The 20,926-nt window shown below is 44.2% G+C and overlaps 1 protein-coding gene across 1 annotated transcript in view; it reads right to left on the bottom strand.

Moving 5' to 3' along the window:
- GNB1 (G protein subunit beta 1) overlaps positions 1-17,802 on the bottom strand; it is a 51,644-nt gene extending 33,842 nt beyond the window's left edge. Inside the window, exon 1 of the mRNA XM_088468212.1 lies at positions 17,358-17,802. The gene's annotated coding sequence lies outside the window, so the exon portion shown is untranslated. The remainder of the gene's footprint in view (positions 1-17,357) is intronic.
- Positions 17,803-20,926: the final 3,124 nt, after the last annotated feature.

Raw genomic sequence — 20,926 nt, 5'->3', positions numbered from 1 at the left:
AACATGGACAGTTATTGCTTACACTTCTATACATAATAAGTAGCCTTAAAATGACCCTAGAGATTTTACCAATGCTTTCTGCCAAACAGCTGGAAAAACGTTTGCCTTTTTGCTCTAGCAAGGCCCCATTCCCAGGGCAAACGGACACATGCATGGCCAGACACAATTAGCCATCAAACTGCTATGTCCATCACTACTGACATCTAAAATATCCCAGTCACATATTGATCAAGATTAGCAGTCTTTGTCCCACTGGCATATCCACTTGAATCAAATTAGGACTAAAGCTGGCCCTCAAATTTCAGTTTATGGGCACCTAAATATCATCCAGTGTAACACTATACTTGCAATCTGCTACAAGGTTCACGAGGGTGCTTACACATCATACACACAACCTGGCAGGACTGCAATTACAGCAGAGATGAAGGAAAGATTCTTGGATTATGGGTACTTACAATATAAATGATGTATGAATTATGAATATTCAACCACTGGTAAATCTGACAGGCCAGTCTCTAGCCAATGACTAGGCAGATCACAAAACAGACAATGGAAGAAAGAAGGTATTTTGAATAGTATAGAAATAGAGTGATATTCTTATTAGTTACTACTCTTCAATGATGCACCAGACAATCAGCTCTTAACTGTGTTTGAAAAATTACAGGAGCTGATTGGCTGCAGCACCATTTAAGATTAGTAACGTGTGATAACAAGCATATCACTCATTGATAAATCTAGGCCTATATGACATGACCAATATTAATTTGTTGGCAGTGTACAAATATGTTCAATGCACGACAAGTATAATGTTGGCTTATGGTGCGTACACACTGTACAAGCTGCACAAGCAAAGATAAGGCCTATTACACACCTGCCAGATGTCCCTTCCGGCAAAAAATGGCCGGGTGTTAAAATTAGTGATACATGGAAGTGGGTGGGTCCTTTCAGAAAGCAAGGGCACGGCGCGGTTGCCGTGTTACAGCCGGGAATATCCACTGAGAAGGACAGCTGCCATGCCTGCAAGTCTGTGGAGTATAGGATACAATGTTTCCTTACACACACACCGGCCGGCCTGTAGTGCAGACGAGGCGCATGTCTACTAGATGAAGGGAAAGAAGAAAAAAAAAAAAACATTAAAAACGGCTCAAAGCTGTTCCATGTGAAAGGCACGGGCTGGCTTGTGCCAGTTTTTTTATTCCGGCCGGTGATAACCGGCTAGTGTGAAAAAGCCCTATTGCTGATAGATTTCCCTTCAACTTTCTGGAGTGCAGGGCAAACAATTTTGGGTGTACACACTGATAGATATCTATGATAGATATTTCAGTGAAGTCATCTCTTAACATGCAAATTGTGTTAAAATTGTCCAAGTTGGCCTGCATGTACAGGCGACCATAGATATCGTAATCGTCCATGCGGGAAAGCGAATCTCGTTCGTTGATCATTCACTGCATAACAATGAACGATATGAACGATTAATAGTTGATTGATATAGTTATCGTTCATTAAAATCGTACCGTGTGTACGCACCATTACATGTAGCTTGCCTTCAATTTATAGGAAAGGGTGGGGGGCTCAATTCATCAGCATGACGCAATTAGTTGTTACAAAACAGCAAACTGCATCCACCAGCATGGCAAGTTTTCAGTTGTGGATTCAGTAAATAGAGATCTAGTTATTGTTGGGTCAGAGGGTGTGTTCTGTATTACAGCAATGAGGGAGGGAGTTGAACCTAGCACTGCCAGTGAAGGGTTACAGCTATATGTGCTGCCAGGTTTGGCCCAGAGAGGATCCAGTGAAGCATCTGACTTTGCTGGACCCCTCATTTATGGCTAAAGGTATTATCTGAAGCTGAAGCTACTAGACGAGAAAAGCTCAGATTTTTCCATTTTATAAACAAAACCTCTTTGCAGTATGCTATGGGGACTGCAGTAATGTGCAAAGGAGATGAGATTTCTCTGCTGTAGCCCTCTAGTTAAATTGGACAAAGCAGTGATAACCACTCTTGAAAGAATAGAAGAAATGTCCACATTAAAAGGACACCTCAAAGGGGCCGATTCAATTCAGTGCGCTGTTGATGGCACCGAGAGGGAGCTCCCGGAGCTACTCAATTCCGCACGCTGCTAGGGCAAGTAAATGATTTCTTCTCGCACTCTCCTGAGGTTGCACAGAGAAAGCAGACTAAAGAGCCGGTCGAGAGGCTATTTGCTGGCTTAGCCGACGCTAATAGCCTCACAGCCGGCACTTTAACCGTAGAATTAAGTTTCTCGTGACGAAACACCCATGTTAAGTCACGAGAACTTCCATTCTCCAACTTAAGGGATTGTAGTTGGACTAAACTGCAAGGTGAATTGAATAGCTCCAGGACAAACTGCCTGGTGCTATTCACCTTGCTCCAAATTTAATCGCCCCCAAAGTCAAGGCAGCGCAGAACTAAAGTATTACTTTGTATATAAAAAAAAAAAATGCTATCACAAGTAAAGGCCCCCCATACATCAGAGATTGTGTATAAAAATCTTTTTTTTCAATCGATTGTGGCAAATCTGCAATCGATTGAAAAAGGGAAAGAGTTTTTTTATACATAATCAATTGCAAATTGTACAATTGCTGCAATCAATCTCTGATGAATGGGGGCCTTAAATGTGATCTAGGGGAGACATTTCATAATTACCTTCTCATGTTTTCCTGCACCTATTTGATAAGCAAATCTCTGGAGAATTACCAAACAAAACAGGGCTCTCCAGAGTAAGCTTGCTAATTAAGAAGAAACCCAGCACCTGGTTACCAACAACTAAGCATCAAAAACGTATTTATGCTGGAAACCTTCATACTACAGAGAACCCAGCCCATCCAGTTCTCATCAAAAAACTTCCACTTGCCTGTCTCAATAATACATCAGACATACAATCTTTAAGACTTTCATGCCCTGTGTTAGAAAACATTTGCACCACTATATTATATACACACACACTCTTAATTGAGGTGGTTTTTACCCATTACCAGTGCATGCTGAGGTTCATCTAGTAATATGTTTTATTCAGTTTATAAAACTGAATGAAGTCCTGCTCAAAGTGCAGGAAAACACCCCACACACCATGCTTACATACACTTGTTAAAAAACTGCATGACACCAAGCATTTTTGTGTGATCCAACAGAAATCACAGGAGAGCTTCAGTTATTACAATTTAACTAAAGGTACAGAACTGTTTTTATTTTATTTACCACTATGGAACCTGTGCTTCAAAGCAGAAAATAGGTTGTAGCTTCAACCTTCTACTAAACCTCAATCACCTGCTACTGTCCACTGTGCCTACCAAGCAGCTGGGACAGGGATGTGCAAGTGTACAGCGACTACTGCACCTCCTTTCCAATCTGGTGTTGATTGAAAGATCTACAGTAAAAAGGTAGGCAAGGTCTAGATAGACACCAGATGTTAGACAGTCAATAGGTCGAAAGGGAAAAAATGTCGCCACACTACAGATCAACATTTAAATGTCGACAGGTACAAACGGTCGTCAGGGTCAAAAGGTCGCCGCGAAAAAATTGGTCAATGCAGAAAGGGTCGCCACGTTTTTTTTTCCATCCCTAATCTATACCCTAAACCTTGGTGCCTAACCCTGCCTCCTGGTGCCTAACTGTCAAGGTAGGTACCTGACCCCAACCATCCCTTCTAGTACCTAACCGCAACTTTAAAAATAAAAAATTGAGTAGACCTTTTGACACTGTCGACCATTTGTACCTGTCGACCTATTGACTGTCTAACATCTGGTGTCTATCTAGACATTGTCGACCTTTTACTGTAGATCTTTAGAACTTATCCCTTTCCAATTAGCTGCTTCATGAAATATATACCCACAGACCTAATTAAACATGGGTTGTCTTAAGTGGACAACTATTTAATCTCATATGCAAATACATGTGGCATGCACTACACAAAAGCTGCAGTGTATACAAAACGTACAAGCTTTTTACTTTTACTACAGGGCCTTGGAGATCAGTCAGGTGCAGGCATCCTGTAATCCAATACCCGGGCCTTTACCATGTTATGCCTTCACGATTCAGGTTCTCTCTGCTTCATACATTCAAGACTAGCTCTATTGTTGAATGAACATTATGATTTTTTTTTCTGTGCACATGGAAGTGTCTTTGAATGTCAAATTTACTCTTATGTGAACAAAGCAAGATTCTATAAATAAATATTCTGTAAAGTAGTTCACCGCTCTCCCTTGGGGTGATTAGAATATAAGAATGTAGGACACAAGTAGAAATTCCTGAATGAAGTTAATATTGCGATATTTTAAACTCACCAATGGTCCTAGATGTTCCTGATCCATTATACAGATCTGTAGTCTAAATTATATTTATGGATACAGCCTCTTCACAAAAGTTACTTTTCAATGGAATATGTGGCTGAAAGCAACACACTGCCAGACTGATTTCTAGTCCTGCTCGAGTCATTGTTTTCCATAGAAGATATATGCAAATCCTAAAATATCACCGCTGTTTAAACAAACAGGACATTTTACCATATCTATCAGCGATTCAATCATTTTATAAGGTGCCTAAAACGAATGGGCTCCTGACTGTGCAATTCAATTGTTGCTCTGTTCACGCGTGCATAACCGCACAAACGGACATTTCTGCTTGCAGCAGTCTGATGTGGCGAGTAGAAATGTGCGATAAGTCTCCCAGGCTTTAAGGTATGGGAAAATTTGCATATGTGAAAAGGGTGTGGTATTCAGAACGTCAGCAGGTTCTGAGGGTCTACATAGACATTAGGTCGACAAACAAAATTACGACATTCACGACTCTGAACATGGTTAAAATGGCAACATTGACAGTTTTTGCATATTTTAGCTTAGCCCCAAAAATAATAACATTGTCAACATTCTAACTGGATACCCTCAAAGAATGGGAGATACCCTGTTACTGTATTAGTTTATTTTACATCTTGCTGCTGTTCAGGTTACAAATGTATTTACAGTAGTTAGATGCAAAATGCTCAATTTTACAATAAAACAATGTCACCTATTATCTCCTCAAGATTCAGCCAGATTAAAGAGCCATCTGTTCCCCCCAACCTCCCCCCGTTTTTTTCCCTCCTCCCTCTCTCCACCAATACAGACACACAACCAAGGAGCGCACGTACCCTCCAATCTTACCATATCTATCCAATAGTAGGATCAGGTACCCCTACTGTACGGTGCAGCACCATCCACACCTGGACCCCCCCCTCTCACCCCCCTCCCTTTTTTTGTCCTCACACCTTCCCCCTCCATCATCCAACCCCCTATATCCCACAACACCACCCCACCCCGAAGCGCATCCCAAACCCAGTATTACCGACTAAAGATGCATAATGAATGCAAAGATTTCTTTCATACCTGTATACCTATATTATAGGCTAAATGCAGTTGCATGACTACTCTCAAAAAATAGAATTTTGGTACTTACCGATAAATCCCTTCCTCAGATTCCACAGTGGACACTGGAGCCTCAGTACAATGGGGTATAGAAGTGTGTTAACCGGGAGCTGGCACCTTTAAATAAAAAACTACTGGAAGCTAGCTCCTCCCCCTCTGGGGATCAGGGAGGACTTTTTGAAATTTAGTATCCAACCGTGTTGCAGGAGGATGCTCAGAATTAAGCGAATGTCCCTTAACAGCCGAGCTTCCGAAGAGGCCTTTATCAATAGATCGTCTAAGTATGGAACAATGACGACCCCCTGACTATGCAGTAGGGCCATCATTGCCGCCATAACTTTTGTGAAGACTCTTGGAGCTGACGAAAGTCCGAAAGGTAGGGCCTGGAATTGAAAATGCGACTCTAGGACCGCAAAACGAAGAAAGGCCTGATGGGGGGGCCAGATGGGGATGTGGAGATAAGCGTCCTTTATGTCTAAGGACACCAGAAACTCGTTCCTGTGGAGACCCGCTATAACGGATTGGAGAGATTCCATCTTGAATTTGAAAACTCAAAGATGAGGGTTTAAATCCTTGAGATTGAGTATGGGTCTCATGGAGCCGTCCGGCTTGGGCACCACAAACAGGCTGGAATAAAACCTTTGACCTCTCTGATGGGTCGGAACATTCACTATTACCTGAGACAATAACAGTTTTTGTATTGCCCCTTGAATTTCTCCTCGTTTTTCTGCAACCAGAGGTAAACCGGTTTTGAAAAAACGAGGAGGATTGGCCCTGAAGTCCAACTTCAGGCCGTGAATAATGATGTCCCTGATCCAGGCGTCCTGGCAAGACTGGATCCAAATGTCCTTGAAACGTAAAAGGCGCGCCCCAACACTGGGTTCCCCCAAATGAGAAGGAAGGACGTCATGCGGCAGGCTTGGCAGCTGCCTTGTCCTGCTGAGTGTTGGAGGCGGCTGATGGTGAAGCTCTACCTCGGCCTCTGGAACCTCTGGAGAAGGCCGGACCTCCTCTGGAACGCCCTCTAAATCTTCCAGAGGCACGAAAGGATCGAAAGGAGAGACCTGCCAAAGATCTTCTAGTAGGAGGAGGAGCTGCAGATGGTAGCTAAGTGGATTTCCCACCTGTAGCTTGTGAGATCCAAGAGAATAGCATGCGCCCGGCGTCTATTCTCCGGCGGTGACCGGGTCAACGCATGTTTGTCCACCCGCAGGACACTGCATCCCGCGGGTGAGAACGGCTCCCGCAGGCTGTTGGGGTAGGGCGCTTTTTGCCCTCCGCTAAAACAGCCTAGCGGGAATGCTAGGTTAGGCAGGGGGAGGTTAGGGTTAGCTACTCCAAGGGTGGGTTATGCACCACTGGGGTAAGGGGGGGGGGGTAGGTATTAAGGTGGGAGGGTTAGTGTTAAGATGCAGGAACAGAGGGTTAGGGGGAGAAGGGGGGAGGGTTACCAGACCCTTGTCAGGATCCTGAACATCAGGGTGCCGCTGTTGGTATATTGACAGCGGGCATCCCGACTGCATGGGTTTAATACCGATTCCCAAACTATCTATGTATACCCATGTACTGTACATTGTGGCATTCACAATAAATCCGATTCTCGTTTTGTCCATTCCCAGTTGTGGTGGTGGGGGAGGGGTGTGTGCGTGGAGTCTGGGTTACTAGACTTTCTGCATGAGGTTACTGACTGGTACAAGGACCACAGACATGCTCTTAAATAGAATAATTATGGGCAAGAAGAGGAGATGAAAAGCAGAATAACCACAGGAAGTAGTTATTTACCATAGCAACAATCTACCATATAACAATTAAGTGCTAAACTGCAACAAACGCATTAGAGGACATTCTACTGCACTCTGTTTACATCACATTTACTCTACGTTTCCATATATTTAACAACTAACGTGCTACCACATCCAAGCATAAGTCACGTGTCACTGAGGGAAAAGGCAAATGAAAAGGTTAACCAATCAACCAATTTGGTAAGCACACACCTACCAATCGGCCACTCGATATATCTGGCCAGACATAACTGGGCGGGCATTTCAATTTGCAGGCCCAGTTGTGATGTCATATGCGGCGGTTCCTGCGGCCTGCATAACATGTCAGTCACCTGTAAATAGTGTCAGATGTGCACGAAATATCAATCAGATATGGCATCTACTGTGCTGCACGGCTGTGATATATCACAACATAGTCATTTAGAGATATCTTGTGTGTACACACCCGCAGATGCACTGAACATATATAATTTGTTGGCTCTATGGGCTCGATTCAATTCAACGTGAATTGAATAGCGCCGGGAAGGAGCTCCCAGAGCTATTCAATTCTGCGCACTGTTAGGTCGGGGAATGCCTGTTCTCCCGCCTTAAACAGGGTGTTTAGTCGCGAGAACGGGCATTCTCCGACTAAACTTCTCGGCGCGATGCTGTTTCTGCCACGCTAAGGGCAGAAAACAGCAACACGCCTGTACTTTTGTCGGATTTCTGCTCGCATCAAAGGAAGGATGCGAGAAGAAATCCTTAGTCGGGCTTAGCAGCGCGCTGAACTGAATAGCTCCGGGAGATCATTCCCGGCACTATTCAATTCGCGTTGAATTGAATCAAGTCCTATGAATGATATATCGTACAGTGTGTAACCAGCATAGGATTGCATTACATTGCCAACTCCATAAACTTGTGCAGAACTCAACATTTTTTCTTCTATTCTTGCACTGTCATATATATATTCTTATTGAGACACTGCCCAACTTTACCATATGGGAGATGCTGGCAAGTTGCAATATGTTGTTTAGGAACTCCACATCACATCAATATCGGGAATAGAATTTCACTCTAATGACCCGATATAATTAGAGCAATATGAAATAGCAAAAAGAGCCGCAAAGTGGAAATAGCTGTCAATAGGGAGAAATAAAATTCTAATAGAAGCACTAAAGCTGGGTACACACTATTACGATGTATCGTTCCGGCGCAATCGGAATGATATATCATACACATCGTAAAGCGCGTACGCCCGGTCCGTCCTTCCCGGCATTGGGATGAATTAATTGTTTTTGCACGTTCGGCGCTATTCAATTATTTATGCCGAAAGCATGATTTCTGCTCACACCCTCCTAAGATGGCGAGCAGAAATGGTCAAACACACTTTAGATAGGGTTTAGATGTGTAAAGAAGCTAAACCTATCTATTTGGGTGCGAAATGCGCAAACAACTGAAACAATTTATTATGACCCCATCAGTTTAGACAGATGATCAGGCGTGCAAAAACAATTGGACCCCCTTCCCCCCCCAAAATGAGTCTCAACAAGATTTTCCATCTTCAGTGATGCAGCAAATAAAAATTGCTAACGAAGATCAAACAAGCAAGACCTTTACAATTGGTTTTAAACGATTTAAGTAAACTATGTTTAAATTAAAGTATAAGAGTTTAGTAGCAATTTTGATATTTTATTAAAAAAATACAAATGCCAGAAAAAAAATATATATGCTGGTAAATTAAGCTACACTCACTTTCAACACAAAGAAAAGCACATTAGAGAGACTGAAATTCACAATTCAAGTGTTCAAATATTTCAGCATCAGGTTGCTTGGCTCCTTTACCAGACACAATTAAATGCCTATCAACTCTAAAGTTCCTGTTAATTGTGCACTGAAAATGTAATCAATAGACATAAGCACAGTAAATAAACTATTGCCATGTTTCAGGCCAAGGAAACGTAAAGGACCGTTATACTTTAGAATGAAAAGCACATAATTAGCATTTTGTAGATAGGTATTAAGCCATATGGCTTTTAACGCTATTGTAGCATATTTCATTGATGTTCAGCAGCAATAACAGAAGAAAAAATATTTGATAGTAAATTTACTAAAGGCTATTATGGAAGGCACTTCTTGCCAAGACAAAAGGTACAACAAACAGCTTGATCTCACCAAAATAAAGATTTCTACACTTTGCTAATAAAGTATTACATTGGTGTGGTAAGTTTATAAAATCCTTCTATAGCAGGTAAAAAATAATTGTTTTATGCCATACCCAAATGTAAAAAAACTTTAGATCAATAGTTTGGGAACCAGCAGCATAATTACTGTGAAATAGCCACAAATACATTTACCCATTAGAAGGGGAGTTTGCCCAGTAGCTATTCTGATTGCAGGCATCCTGGATGGTGTTGCCACAATAAGGCCAGCCATATGGTTTTAAGTGGATATTAAAACTGAGAATATTAATCATCAAGATAGCAATGCAACAAGCCAAAAATCCAAGGATGGTAAGAATATAATCCAATTCAGAGGCTAAATCGTGAGCCAGGAGGATCCATATTCCAGAATGACCTTTGTTATTCACAGCAAAGCTTAGCAATTACATTAGCAAAACACAGTATGGAGAGATTTCAAGTTTCATACTAAACATCTGCTCATTTCATAGAAGTCATTTAAATCTACCTTAAGACACATAAGCACATGTTATGCTAACAGGGGCTCTATATTCTCTAAAATAAGCATGAGGGTTTTAATCTACAGGATGACAAATGTTCATTACTTTGTAACTAATTATAAAATACGTGTCCTAAGAAAATAACTGGAGAGCCGATAAGGTCACTAAGGATTTCCCCCTAAAACTTCTACAAAAACAGGCCCTCTAGCCAAACATGCACTACAAGATTAAAAGCACTATTAAAATAAATATCTATTTACAGCATTGCAGAAAAAAAAAAAAAAAAACACGTTCGAGCATCTTTAAAACATACATGCCTAAGGTGATGCATTTTCACTCTAGCAGAACTGAAAGCACTATAGACTAATAACACAAAAGTGGAGCTCAAGTGTACAAGATCCTGAATGGGGTGGGGGTCTTAAACATGGTACCTAACCTATTTTTAAAGCATTGTGGCTGATGGGAAGTAGCATTTGGTGATGGCAATAGTGAAACATGTCTCCTCCGTACAGAGTTAACTATGGGCTTGATTCAAGAGATGGACGCTATGCCAACGTTTACGTAGTGGACTATTATCAGTAATATGAGCATGCATCTAATGCTAGGTACACAATGGCAGATATATTAGCCGATCAATTGATCGGCCAATACATCTTGTGTGCGTCGGCAAGGGTGTACCAGCGATATGTCTGGACGACGTCATATCTGCAGATATATTGGGGCATCATGCGGTGTGTACGGACGTACAGTTGCAATGGAGGCCACGAGGAAGTGGGGCACGAAATGACCCCCGGCCAGGGGGACCCGCAGCTAGTTGACCGATGATGGTTGTTCAGTGTCTATGAACCACCATCTGTAAATATATCTGTAAGGTGTGTACCCAGCTTAAGTCGCACTGCGCCAGCATCAAGTTTTATTTGCATTGTCGCTTGCAGTGATTATTAGTGAAGTGATTGACGAGCAGGGAACGTTAGTGGGTAACAACGGGTGTGGCAACTCAAGTGCAACTGTTTTCAGGGCGTGTCTCAGCATGTAACTGTGATCCCGTACGCAATAAAATGGCTCTGGCGATTATTGAAAGATCTGCAAACCAATGCTGGTGGGCATCTCAATACAAATCATGGCGGCTGCAACATTTGCACAATTTTGCAGCTCTGAATCAGGCCCTTTGTGACTAGCAAGTGGTGCCTTCTGCAATCTCTAAAATTATAAAAGTTACATACAGAGGACTAGAGATACACTAGGGATATTTAACCCTAAACACTTTATATCCCTAAATGTAATCTAGGGGGATATACATTTAGTAACCCGAGAGCTACATCCCCCTCGATAAGTGCCCAGAGCTATTCATTTGCTCCCGCGCTAAGACCGCAACTAGTGTATTTCTGATCCAGCCCTGAGGGTGCAAGCAGAATTAGCTTTAACTACTGCCTTGTAGCTAGTCGCGTGTTTACTGTTGCAGTAACTGCATCGCATCCGACACTTACCCTGGGAGATACGGTTTATGGCAACTAAGCCCCAGGCATTCGTTGCAGTAAAGTGGATCTCCGAAGTAAGGTAAGGGGGCACAATGCAGTCAATTGAGTCTCTTGAATTGAATCTCTCCAGGTACTTAACCCAGGAGCTACACCCCTGTGATGCTAATTGAATTGCCCTGTATGAGTGTAGGCGAAAGAGTGCACAGCCTACATATGCAAAGTAAGCATTACGGGGCAGAACTCAATTGTTTCCAGCCCGATGGAGTTATTCAATTGTTGCTCCTATCGGGCGCGATCAGCTGCCAGTGCTCCATTTCAGCTGAAATGGGCGAAAAGTTACCTGTTTGGGCACCCAAACTGCATTTTTTGCGATCGCGCCCAGCACTTTGGGCACGATCAGAGCGAAAAGATGGAACAATTGAATAGCGGCACGCGATCTCCCATCAATTTACACGGGAAATCCGAACTGCAAATACAATTTAATACCGCCCATAGTGTTTAAGACTTTAAAACAGTGGTGGCTAGATTATTTGGACTTTGTGATCTACTCTAAAGGGTAAAAAAAATCCACAATCAATTAAGTAGGAACATTTGTCGCGTGGGTGGGAATAAGGGGTGAGGCCTCAATGTAAGGAAAGTGGGAACAGTCTTGCAAAATCGGAATGGTTGGGAGGTATGCTCTGATCCAAGTAAACATACCAAGTAAAAATATCAATTTGAACACTGTAGATACCACACCCCCATATTCAATGTTATGACCAATGCAGTTCTGTACCCATGGGAGGAGGAGACATTTCCCGGCATGAAACCTCACATCCTGCAGCATCAGAAGTTTTAGCTTGCATCCCAGAGGTGTGAGGGAAGACTTGCGATGTTTTCACGAACTTTATTGCAGAGATGTGCGCAGCTAGGAATCTGGGGCACATACCTGCCCTACAATGCCTGTTACTAGAGATAATGGTGCCAATTCAGCTCGATGCTGAATAGTCTGGGAAGAAGCTCCCGATGCTATTCAACGTTCTAAAGTCCGACTACATAATTTCTGCTCGCACTCTCCTGAGGTGCAAGCAAAAATCAGACTTAAGTGCCAGGCGGTGATGCTGTTTTCCGGCTTAGCATGGCGCTAACAGCCCCACAGCCGGCACTTTAGTCGGAGAATGCCAGTTATCGCGACCAAATACACAGCTTAAGGCGAGGTAACTGGCCTTCTCCAACTTAAGTTGTTCTAATCAGACTTAACGCGCTGAAATGAATCACCTCCAATGTGTGGAAGGTATCAGACTCAAGAAAGTGAACAAGACACTAAAGGTGCCCACACAGCGATATTTTACCCGATCTGGCCGATTCCGACACATTGGAACAACTGATCGTGTAAAATATGGCCAAATCGTGAAGAAATCTTGAGTCCCCGCAGGTCGCACATTGCATCTTCAGATCTGCCGTGCTGGAGTAGTTAGGAGGCACGATAGATCATGTGTCACATTGGCAGCTTTTTCATACCAAATCGTGTGCAGGACTGCCAGGGAGCTCCCGGGGAGAGTTCAGGGGGAAATCGTACACATCGTGTGATTGAGATCACATCGTTATGTGTGTGGGCACCTTAACTAAAAAAAAAATTACACATTTTTCATCTCAAAAACTATGAAGCATGTATCAAAAAAGTGAAACTTGAAATTTGCACACATTTAACAGACAAAAGGAACCAAAAAACGCTTTGTAATCTTATTTTTAAATAAAGACTCTTCCGAACCTCACAATAAAACTTCCTGTTCTGCAGACAGGATGTCAGGATTACAGAAACAGAGTATCCTATACAGAACAGTTAATTGTCCTGACAAGATGTGGGGAGAAAAAACAAACCATGAGAATACAATCTACACTTTAGCATGTTAGGCTAAAGATTTAATATACCTGATTTGTTCCAAGACAAGTAGAGAATTAAAGACACATTTCCCTAATGACCACAAAGGAGGTTGCTCCTGTCGTGCGTGATCAGCTGCCGGCACACCATTTCAGCTCGCAGAACCAGGGAATTGCGAGCTGAAATTGGCGAAAAGTGACCTGTTTAGGTGCCCAAATGGTACTTTTCGTGATCGCGCCCAGCATTTTGGTTGGGGGTAGCTGTTTTACGCAGCTAAAACAAGACCACTACGGGCACAATCAGCGCAAAAATTGAATAGCGCCCCGCTATCTTTTGTCACTTTAGACGGGAGATCGGGCGCGCTATAACAATTGAATACCGCCCAAAGACTTGACATGGGAAAGTAATAGAAGACAGCCTTAAAAACTGACAATACAGGTTCTGAAGCTGCATTTTCTCTCTGTTTTTATAGTTACGTGTACACTTAAGAAGGCCTCATGTGTTCTACCCAAAAGGAGTTAATTCACACCCAACATAGGTTAGCATGATATTGAGCTGCAAACTAATGCACGAAATTAACTTTAAATATAGGATAAACTGTTTATGGTCCTGTTCTCTTACATTCTAACACATTTAACAGCATTTAGTTTATGTCTCATCTCTTCACGTTACTAATTCAATATAAACTTATTTAGAGAATGCAAGAAAAAAAACAGTGCCATGGAGGGGGAAAAGAGCATAGTACAAAGACAAGACACAAACAGGCCAAACACAAAACAAGCCAAGGCAAAGTATAGGACATTCAAACAATGTATATGCAATAAGACAATAAGCATAGTAGCGTAGGTAAGCGTCATACAGAACATGGAAGAGGCATAATATGAACACATACAGGTGGTAACTGTTAAAAGCAGGAGCATAAAGTGTCCTGCATGTCAGATTACAATATAGTATTTGTAGAAGTGCATTGCGTGTACGTTTAATGGAAGTGTCAAACATTTTCCCTCCCTTACACACTGATTTGGCCAGTTAAGACAGTTTTTGTGACTAACATGGACAGCACGGTGGCACAATGATTAGCTTGGAGCCTCACAGCACTGTAACCTTGGGTTCAACTCCCACAAAGGCCCTATGGCCTTTGTGGGAGTTTTGTATGTTCTCACTGAGGGGAATTCAATTCTTTTTTGCACGTCTAAAAGTAATATGGGTGCCCGACAGCTATTAAATTGTCGTTCCACTACCTCATGTGCGTGAGAGCAGAAATAATGAACACCTGCGGTACTCGCGTTCGATCAAAGCAAAAATTTTATAGCTCCGTTGGGTCCTCAAAAAACAATTGAATCACACCAACTGAGTGTGTGTGTGTGTGGGGGGGGGGGGGGGAGGGGTTGTGTTTCCTCCAGGTACTCACATTTTCTCTTATCCAAAAACATAGGGGGCGATTCAATCCAGCACGCTTTTTACTCGACAGGAAGTAGTTCAGTCGGAGAATGTAACTTCTCATAAATTAACCTGGGTGTATAGTCGCGAGAACCGGCATCTCCGACTAAATTGCCGGCAGCGAGGCTGATAGTGCCTCGCTAAGCCGGAAATTAGCCTCGTGGACGGCACTTTAGTCGGATTTCATTTGTCAGACTAAACAGCGTTCTGAATTAAATAGCTCCGCGAGCTCCCTCACAGCGCTGTTCAATTCACTCTGAATTGAATCGCCTCAATAGTGGTAGGTTGACTAGCTTCTGACTAAAAAATAAATAACCCTAGTATATTTGCGCATGTGGTAGAGAATACAGGGGAAATTCAATTCACCACAATATGCAGTCAGTCATCCCACTACGCGTATAGCAGCTAATTACGGTAACGCAGACATAACAAGTGTTATCTTGCACCTCTATGTGGTGCTAAGGAAACCTTGTGATGCTGGCAGGATAAGATGTGCAGTTCCTGAAGGGCACTATCAAGAATTCCTCCCTCTCAGAGATTGTAAGCTACACGAGGACAGGGACTGATGTGAAAGCCTAAATATTAGTTAAGCACTTCATAATATGTCTGCACTATATAAATAGCATATCTCCTAGGTAACAAAAACTGCACACTTCAGCATACTCAACTTGATGTGCACCTTATTGGAGTCTCATGTTTCTGATCACTACTTTAGACTGTCTAGAAACTTAGGGAAGGTAATGAGGTAGACATTACCTAGCAATAGTTTCTTCCCCACCACAAAAAAAAAAAATTCTAAATATGACATCCCAACTCAAATTTGTTAAACATTTACCCAGACAAATGGGAAACATACTATTATGCTTGTTCTCTTCCTCAGAATGTATAGAAACACCCCCAGTCATTTAATAGTCAGACATTCAAAAGTACAGTTAAACCTTGATTATCTTGATTAGTATTGATAAATGGCAGTTTGGAGTCAGATCATTAAATGCATGCTTGATTTAAGGTTTATATTTTGGGGGAGGAATAATACATGAAAAGGCTGAAGTCCCTACAATAACCATGACAGAGGTAATCCTAAACGTCATAGGGGATCTCAAGTCACCACAATTGATCATTTATAAGCAGCTATTAGTTATGGCATGCATAATTACTCAATTAGATAAAATGCAAAACTCCCACCTACAATGGGGAAAAAAAAAACTAAAAATACATGCAAAGACCATGCATGCTAACAGCACATGTAACCAATGCATACACAATCATATTCATCATTGATACATACTCCTCCCACTAGTATGGTGTTGTGAAGGAGATAATAGAAATATAATTTAGTGGGGAAAAAAACAAAACACAATACACAAAATACACAAATAAAATAAAATAAATAAATGACAAGCTGCTCTCAAACCTGCCTCTGAGAATTTTAACAAAAGCAGATGCAAGGCCAAGATGTGAAACGAGGCTGCCTAGCCACACAAGGAAAAGGAGTTGAACATGTACAAATGAAATGCTGAGACGCCATCTTGTTGCAGTAACTGGGCCTAGGATCTGACACTTCCCATTCATTCACCACTTAAAAACAGCCACCTTCTAGTATTTCCTATTAACCACTCCCCTCACCAGGTTCTCCCCAGACTCTCTGCTACCAGATGTGCCAAAGATGAACCATTCCAGTCCTCTCAATTCCTTATCAAGCCTAATATCTCGATAAGGATTCTTACAGTGGTTATCAGCTGTTTCTGGGCCGCATAATGACTGCAGATTATATGGGGCAGGATTTAACGGTTATAAGTCAGCTTCCCCATTTTACCATTTCCTGTGAAAGAAACACAGCCTAAAAGGGAAGATAAGCAGAATGAACCTTGACTGTACATTTACAGCCTGCAATGAAAACCAGACGCTGCCCTGACACCCATGACAGTTTCTTCACCCAAGCACGCTCTTAAAAGGGTTAACACTCTGTACAATCTGTTAGGCACCAGCCAGAGCACATACAGTCCATGCACTCAGCAATAACACAGTAACCTTGGTTACATTAAAATCTTACAAAAAACAAACCCACCACACTTAATTTCCAGGAATAAGACACCAGGCTGTCACAGACCTGTCTCCCCCCCGATCCTCCATGACATTCCTGCCTTGCAGGTGCCTCCCTTTCCCCTGCTGTCTTCCCAGGGTAACATCCACCATTAATATGCACCCAGCGCAGACCACCATCCAGACATGCATGTTTCATGCAAACACATCATGCAGAGATTGCACACACAGCTTGCTGGGGAAAGAGCCATGGCCTTGCCTGCGAGGGAGGGGAGAGGGGGTCACGCTACAATGTGGGTGAGGGGTCCCCTCCCTATGTGCCCTCTGATACACCCCCACCAGGGATGATGCTCAGACAAGGCGCCCCCCCCCCTGTAACCACCCCACCCTCGGCTAGATCTACAGCACGGTGCATGGGGAACAGATGCAGATCTCCCCTTTAGCTAGGCAATACATGGGGCTGTCTGAAACACACAGTGTAAGAGGGGTGGGGAATGAAGCACACTGTACCCGGCAGCTGGCCCCCTCCGTGCGGCGGCCAGGCAGGGGTGAGGGGGTGGTAGATGGGCTCCCGAGAGGGTGTATGGGGGAGGGGAAGGGCAGATCTGCCACCGATCACTCGCCCACAATGGTGGCTGAGGGGCGCCCAGCAAGGGGGTGGTGGAGTTTCTCCTCACCTGCTGTCCGCCCAATGTGTGACCATCCACTCCGGGTAATTCCCTCCTCGACCCCTCGTCGGTCCGGCCCCAGGGGCAGCAATCCGCTGGCACCAAGTCCTCCTTCCCCCAGAGGCCGTGTGCTCCGGTGCTGGGATGTTGGGGGTGGGGGACAGGGAGGATGGGGGGAGCGGGAGACGTTCTGGGCGGTGACGGGAGGGCGGCGGCGGCTTCGCTGTCTCTCTCCCTCCTCGGTGGGGGTCTCAGCGCCGGGCACCCCGCACTGCCGACGTCTCCGAGCGGTATAAAGCGGGAAAAAAAACACACAACAACTCGCAGGAGCCGCCGTCCCCGTCAGAACCCCTCAGCCATCGAGCAGAGATGGGCGCGGTAACCCTGCGGACAGCGCCGGGAAACCCCACGCACGGACGGGCGGGGCTAATGTGAAAGGAGCGGAGCCTGTGTGGCGACGTCACCGCGCTGCGCTGTGGCTGGAGCACGTCTGTGCCCTGAGTGACTGAGGGGGGCGGGGCGCATTGGAGGAATGGTGGGGCTGGGGGAGGGAGCCTTTATCAGCTCAAGTCAGGGAGTCATGGCTGAGTCTCATGCACAGCACTAGTTCCATTCCCAGCTACATACTATATGTGTGACGATTAGGTACAACACATCACTGTAGTTTTTGCATTAACAAAAGAACAGAACATACATTGCAGGGAACAGACTGCTTCATGCAGCTTTGACACTGAAGGGCAAGTCTGACAGGCTGAGAAATCACCATAATTGTTATTCTTATTCATGGTAACACAGTAGTACTATATTTCTAAGCACCATGAATGATAAGCCAATGCTGGGGCATCATAAGTGCCCTGTTGCAAAACATAAAGCTATTATGCTGTCATTTCTGTTATAATAAAATGTATTTATAAAGCATCAGTATACCACAGCACTTTACTCTGAACTTGTCTCCATGGGGTCCATTCAGTTGTGAGCGATGCCTCCTATCTATGTTGCGCCTGTGATGCACTTACGCTATCCCTGAGATCACGTTTTTATATGCACCCTTATGGGGCTGCGAGCGATAATAAGTGATTTGAGGGCCCATTTATCAATAATCGTGTTTGCAATATGATGTGGGTGCAATATTAGCGCTTATGATGACTTTGCAGTATGCAATATTAGCACTGGGCACTGGCAAGCATGAAACTGCACATGAAGGGGGCTCAGAAAGGAGCCTGTTGCTGCGATGTGCTTGGAGTGAAGAGACTGTCTCTTCACTCCTGTGCCGGACTCCTGCGCATCCGTGGTCTACATACCCTCTCCAGCTAAATTTTGCAAAGTGTAGCCCATAGGCCACAGCAGCACAATGCCAGCTGCAGATGGCGTTGGCTACATATGCCAAGCTTCGCATTCCAGAGCTTGGTATATGCGATAGCATTGCATCCCCCATAGAAGCCTATGGGGGATACGATGCTGTCGAAAATGGAGGGACCGCAGTAGATATTGTTGCGGTCTCTCCATAATACATCTTAGGGATACTAAATATTTGTGGGTGTCCCCCAAAAACTGCTGTTTTCGGGCAATATGCCGCAAATAATTAATGATAAATAGGCCCCTTGGTGTGTCGTTGGCATTCTAATGTCTCATTGTGGGCATTGGGAATAATATAATTGACACCCATAAAGCTTTATACCCATTGGGGTTTGCGTACTTACTGACATTTGGTAGATCGCAGGTTATATGGAGCATTTGAAAAGTATGTATATGTGAGATATTTATATTGTATAGACTGTATTGTATACAGTAGAGTCTTTAAAACCTCCTTACAGTCCAGGTCTTAAGCTGAGTACACACTAAACGATGTGTGTAACCAGCGATGCGACTGACAACCCCCTCCGCTGTCAAAACGACATAACGGGTGGCCAATACACATTAGACAATCCGGTGCCCGATATGTCAGCCCCTGCTGCTTCTCGCTGCATGGTGTCATCAGTCACATTGTCAGATTGAGCTGCATGTAGGGCCAACCTGACGATGCGGCTGACGACCACGTGGGTGCGCACAACGGCCGACATAGTGCGTACACACTTAACGATTTGAACAATTTGTCGTTCCGGTCCGTCGGAATCAGGCAAATCATTCAAAATATCATTAGGTGTGTACCCAGCTTTTAGGATATCCATGCTTGAGGATCAAGTTTGGGAAACATATAGGTACACTGAGTTTTTAGATACATATACTGGGGCATACTTGCAAACCTCCCAACTGTCCCACATTCAACGTGAAATTCCAGTTTTTCTGGGACTGTCCCGCTGTCCCACCTGCGGGCCGCAGTGTCCCACAGTGGGGGGGAAGTTGGGAGCATATACCATTGCTCTGCATAGCCGAGCGCCGGATAAGCAGAATGAGAATAGACGCCGTGCACATGCGCACAGCATCTGTTCTCTAGCATAGGGAGAGATTGGGGGCTGCCCAGCATCTTGGAGAGTGCTGGGCACGCCCCCACAGTGATGTAAACGGGGGGTGCCACAAGGCTCCGCCCCTTTTCCCTGATGCCCCAGCCCCTTTATGCAAAGCCCCACCCCCGATGGTTGCAATGGGATCGCAGATGCAGCAAGGAGGTATCAGACACCTCCTGCTGCATTTGCATTTTTGCTGGACGGAATTGTAAAGCCAATTGTGTACGGCTTTACAATTCCATCCCCTGCTGAATCAGGCCCAAAGTCGCAGCAGCTGTGCAATAGCGTCCATCTCTGAATCAGGCCTACTGTGCACTTAGTAAGTGACCCGTAGTGTATTATATGCTGGGACTGCCACAGTGGCTCCAAAAATGCAAATGTTGTGTTCCTGGTCCCCTGGACCCAGAATACTAGCACTGAGTTATATCCTCCCCTGGCAGTGGGTGATGGGATGTCTCTCCCATAGTGCCGAGCGGGAGGACGGAGGAGCGGATGGCGACGGGCGCAGGAGCAGGGATTCAGGTAAGTGTTTTTTGTATGTGTATGTCTGTGTATGTGTATTATTTAGTGGGCACTACTGGCTGGGGGCATGTATCACTACTGGAGGCACTGCATAGGGGAGAACACTACTGGGGGCATTTTATAAGGGACACTGCATACGGGGACCACTACTGGGGGCACTGTATAAGGATGCACTACTGGGGGCACTGTATAAGAGTGCACTACTGGGGCACTGTATAAGGGTGCACTACTGGGACACTACTACATGAGGCACTGCTACTGGGGACATTGCATAAGGGGCACTACTACAGTGGGCATTGCAAGAGGGGCACTACTACTGGAGGCATTAAGATGCATATGGAATGGAAAGGAATGTCCCCTGAGTGACAAGAAATGGTGGTGTGTCATGTTGACACGCCCTCATTTTCAGTGGACATGCCCCTTGTGACAAGAGGCCACACCCACTTTTTCAAATAGGGGGGAGGGCTCCATTTTTAATTTTGCCCTGGGCTCCAAATACCCTAATTACACCATTGATAATAGTATGTATGCTACTATATATGTTGAAGTAGAACAGTCACTAATCAGTTCTACATGGCCCTTGTAGTGGACAATTGAGCCTCATTTGACAGC

The sequence above is a fragment of the Taudactylus pleione genome, unplaced genomic scaffold (genome assembly GCF_031769625.1).
Source record: "Taudactylus pleione unplaced genomic scaffold, aTauple2 ptg000082l, whole genome shotgun sequence".
NCBI lineage: Eukaryota > Metazoa > Chordata > Amphibia > Anura > Myobatrachidae > Taudactylus > Taudactylus pleione.
The sequence above is the reverse complement of the archived record's forward strand: the minus strand, read 5'-3'. Positions and strand labels throughout refer to the sequence as shown.